Here is a 5,481-nt window from a genome sequence, read left to right on the forward strand (position 1 = left end):
ACACACACACACACACACACACACACACACACTCTCTCTCTCTCAAACACAGGCATACACACACAAACACACACACACACACACACACACACACACACACAGACACACACACACACACACACACACACACACACACACACACACACACACACACACACACACACACACACACACACACACTCTCACACACTCTCACAGTCCTGCCCCCCTCAGTGTCCCATCACTCAGTGACAGTCGGGTTAAATCCACTCTGACGGGTCAGTCTCTCCTCACTGTCAGGCCAAGCTGTCAGGGCCAATTTGACTGTGAGAGAGACACCACATATGTTATGTCGGTAAATATGTGTGTGTGTGTGTGTGTGTGTGTGTGTGTGTGTGTGTGTGTGTGTGTGTGTGTGTGTGTGTGTGTGTGTGTGTGTGCGGGTGTGTGTGTGTCTGTTCTGGAAGAGAGATGGGCACAGGGGTGTGAATCAAGCACAGTGTGAGCTTTGTGAAGCTGCAGTAAAGTGATGTGTTATCGTTATTTGTTTTGTATTTGTTAATTTTCTTTGTTTATTACCAACACCTCTCAAAACCACTACTACTTAACACGTTTTATTTTTACTTTGGTTGGTGGGACCATGGATCAAGAAATTAGATCTTAGTTTCTGTAAATATTTTCTCTCATAAAGGGCTGTAAGAAGCACAGAAGGGATATACGTTCCTGGATTGATTGCTTTGCAAAAATATATTGGTAAATATATTGTTACGGTGATTCTGTAAAAATATGATTTGTGACACCACAGCAAACCATTCACATATTAGTCAATATTCTCTAATACACTCAAACATAAATACAGGTATTCTTGATTTTGAAATTCTATGAAATGCATAACCTGCATACTGAGAAATTACTCCCATATGCCTTTGAATGCCAAAGTACACAAGAGTTTGAAACCTTGGTGTAAAGTTGTGCAGTGTTTGACTGAAGCCAGGTTGTTAATTGTGTTTTAATTCTTTATAATAACTGAATTTCAACTTCAAACAGTGGGTACACTACTTTTACAAGAAGAAGAAAGGCACACAAAAAAGAGATTAAGGAAGACATGAATTAAAAAAGGTAAAACAGAAGGAGAAAGATGGCTCCATGATGTACCTAACTCAGGAGATGACTAAGCATTACCAGACTGCTTCACTCTCTCCCACCACCTTAAAACAAAATGGCATGTGCTGGGCCCTGTGCCAGGTGGGTCAAATAAAAGCACACACACACACCCACACACTAGGTTGTATGCCCAGACTCTCGTCTAATAATCATTGCAAACACACACACACTCTCATCGTGCGTAGATTTTCTGTTTGTCTCTTACACACACACACACACATTTTTTATGCATGTACACACACACTGACACACAAAGATTCCCTTGATAAACTGGATTTCCTAATCACACACCCCCCTGAGCACTTCATCATAAAACAACAACAGTACTTTAGAAGCCCCACTTTTCCTCCACCACACACCCCACACACACACACACACACAATACACACACTAGAGAGGGGTAGGCATTTTGATGTTTGATACGGTTGACCCAGATCTTGGAGCGTGCGCGGCTGAAGATGCGAGGGGGGAAGAGGGGGAAGGGGGTATCTGGCTGTTATGCATGTATGAGTGAATACGATGATGAGGGGATGAAAGGGCGGTGGGTGTGGGCTGCTTTGCTGCCCAGAGTGATTTTTTTTCTTTTCTAGAGGGTCTAATTTGAAAACCAGCAGGGCGCTGATGGGTAAAAGACGGACAGACATCAACAAAGGTCAGAGCGAAAGAGATAGACACAGAGAGAAGGCAACACATAAAGACATTATCAAATTTACACAACGTTTGGAGAGGCTAGGTCCACTATCTGTCTGCCAGCCACGATGGAGGTCCTTTGTGTGAATCATCTGTATTTGTAAAGTAACTAGATCAATGTGGTTTGTTTTTATAATACTAATCCGCCATCTTTATTCCTTATCAGATAAACACTATGTTTACAGTGCTTATATTTGGTTCACTTGACAGCTAGTAGATGCACAATACTGCTTTGTTATACAATACTTTTGTAAAACAATTTATCTTTAAAAGGAAACTGTAGATGAAGAGAAATTACATGTGTTGATGTGTGTTATATGAGTTGCTATTGACACTATTGCACCACCATTTAACATGTTAATACATTGTGGGCTGATTGCCTCAATGTTCACCATGGAAATAATCTTGATACAAATAATACTACAAACACTTTTCAAAGTTATAGAGGAAGAGGCTCTTGTCAGTATCTTTATTAGTCCTCTTTATGTCTTCTTCTTCACTCTAAATCCCTTATAAAAAGATCAAATCTCCTCCTCGTGCTGATAACCAAGCACATCCTGAGCCAGTACCTGGTGCAGGTTGCCTCCAACTCCTGACACAGATAGACAGAGTGCCTACAAGAGGCCAAACTGCTTGACCTCAACAGAAATGGGGGAGTTGTTTTCTCTCTCTCATCTACATCTTATGTTTCTTTTATCTACCCTTTGAACTTTGAAAGACCTGGCAGCAGACAGAACGTTGTATTGGGCGGAAACTGATATTTGTAACATCTTGTCATGGAAAAAAAAAAGAGGAAACTGGACTAGTATCATACATCTTCAAATATAACTCCTCGAACGTTCATTGTCCGCCTTGTCTTCTGTACAATAAATGACGAACACAAGAAGAACGGCAGCAGTCGTCCCAATGAGGAGCATGACTGATTCCCATTTTTCTCAGATGGCTTCATCTATTTTGAATACAGACCCCCCTAGGAGTGCTGGCCGAGTACTCTCCGGTCGGGTAATGGAAAAGGAATGGGAAAAGGGAACAGCCTTGTTACATTTGGTTTTTATTCAGAGGCAAGATAGGCAGAGGATGAGATAAATGTGTGCCCTAATCAGCATGTGCGATTGGTGGAGCAGGAACAGGCCGGGGGAAGGTATATGAACACATACAACTGATAAAAGTGCGGCATGGTGGAAGTTTGCAGGTAGAGAAAAACAAACGGGGTAATAAATGAAGGTGAGACCCAGAAAATAAAGGAAAGGGAAGGAGTCCAGAGTGTTAAAGGGAGATGGATGAGACGGGATATGAATGTAAGAAGAAAGAATAGAAGGCAGACAGAGAGTTTTATCTGACTCTCACAGCCCTGGTGATATGACAGGCTTGGCAATCCAAAGCGTTTTACCACGCCACCCCCCACCCAGAACAATCTTCTTTCTGCCTAACACACACACCCTCCTGCAGAGAACAACCACACACACACACACACACACACACACACACACACACACACACACACACACACACACACACACACACACACACACACACACACACACACACACACACACACACACACACACACACACACACACAACAACTCTGCCGCACACAACACACACACACACACACACAGACACACACACACACACACAGACACACACACACAAACACACACACAACACACCACACACAACACACCACACACACACACACACAGCACAGACACACACACAAACCTGCACCCGCCATCCTGCCTGCCATCCGCCCATCTCCTCCCTTCCCTGCCAACCTCCATCCTCGCTGTACAGGAATATCCTTCCAACACCCCGCCAAATACCCAACCGCTCAGTAAAAAGATATTTCCAAGGGTCTGGTTTGGAGACAGTCGCATTCTGCATGCTCACTACACACAAAAAGCAACACGACAACTGCACACATGCAATGAATGACAACACACACACACCACACCACACACACACACACACACACACACCACAACACACACACCACACACACACACAACCAACTTTTAAGATACAGACTCTGCCGATACGCAGCATCTGCCTTTCACAGATAATTACAAGGCCCACCCTCCCTTAATCCTCATGTTTGCTCCACATATCATCGTTTCCCAGGCTGGCAAGATACGTTTGTGATTGTCAAAAAAAAAAATATGGAGAATGCACGCGTCCATCAAAAATCAGCATTGTGTTGTTGTTGTTGTTGTTCTCCATCCATTACCTCTCCCGCTAATGTGAATCACAAGGGGGAAGCAAGGACTTGCAATGACTCATGTGAGCCTCATTGACAGGGCTAAGAAGGCTAACTGAGCTATATGGTGATGCATAAAAAGAGCCGTCCCAGCCGTTAAGTGGTGCTAATGAAGTGGCCATTTTGTTTTTATTTGTGTGGCTACACAAAAAGAACTGGCCAAAAGTCTAAAATCCTTTACAAATCCTGAAATGCAGCTAGTTTTAAACTTGTGTGCAGACCATTCAAATAATTTGTAACACATCTGATTAGAAAACAATGTAATGTGATGTATGGAGCCAAAACAAATTATTCCAAATAAAATTGCATGAAAACTAAAATCTAATACCTATACACATACCCGCAATGAATAAAATGACAACTCTCCATTCTATACAGTCCGTTGTTTCTTGTGCTATATTTGAAACAAAAAGTGCAAATCTACTGACAATGTTTCTCCAAGAAAGGTGTTTGCAGCAGGGGGAAATGAACAAAAGACACATTCTAACTTGTATAGAGCGCTTCTCATATTTAATCCAAATCCTGTCCTCGTATCCAATTCGTCAAGATTAAAAGTGAATTCACTCAAAAATATTTCAGGGGCAGAAAGGTGCTCTCTCTGTTTTTATTTAATGACAGCCTGAGAGGCTGCTGCAGGGCATCCCCATTGGTGCCAGGGTTTGTTAGCAGATAAACAGGACGGATTCAAACAACTCACAAAGAGAGTCAGGAACAGGCTGAGACAAAAGGTGAGGGTTGAAGAGGACCAAGGAAAGGTGAGAGGTAGGGTGGGGGGGGTAGAGAAGAGAGTAAGGAGGAAGGTCATTAGGTAAGGTGGAGGGTGAACAGAGCTGACAGCAGGGAATATACAAGCTCACAGAGGACGTCAAGGGACTCCGCCCACCAACTTAACTTCAAGCATGTGTCTGGCTGTGCCACACGCACACACACGCGCGCACACACACACACACACACAACACACACACACACACACACACACACACACACACAGCAACACACACACACACACACACACACACCACACACAACACACACACACACAACAACAGCCCTCTACATCAATGATGACTGTAGGTGCCTCTGAATCGACGTTCTTTCTGCTTCGCTGCAAGCAGCTAAGCACAATAGGCAGAGTTCATATATAGTATTTCTTGAAATTCACCAAAGAGTACTTAAGTAAAATATGTATAGAGCTAGTTCAGGTATATGAGGTGTGTATGTAAGGCATTACTAATCACAATGCAACAGGAAAAATGCTAAACTAAGTCACCTTACTGGCCGTTTTACCGCTGATGATATATCTGGGTCCAAATATTGGCAAAATATTGATAAAAATCAATGTGATTTGACACATGTATTAACTGAACATTTAACCAAAAACAAAAACGT

The sequence above is a fragment of the Notothenia coriiceps genome, unplaced genomic scaffold (genome assembly GCF_000735185.1).
Source record: "Notothenia coriiceps isolate Sejong01 unplaced genomic scaffold, NC01 NC01_scaffold00032079, whole genome shotgun sequence".
NCBI lineage: Eukaryota > Metazoa > Chordata > Actinopteri > Perciformes > Nototheniidae > Notothenia > Notothenia coriiceps.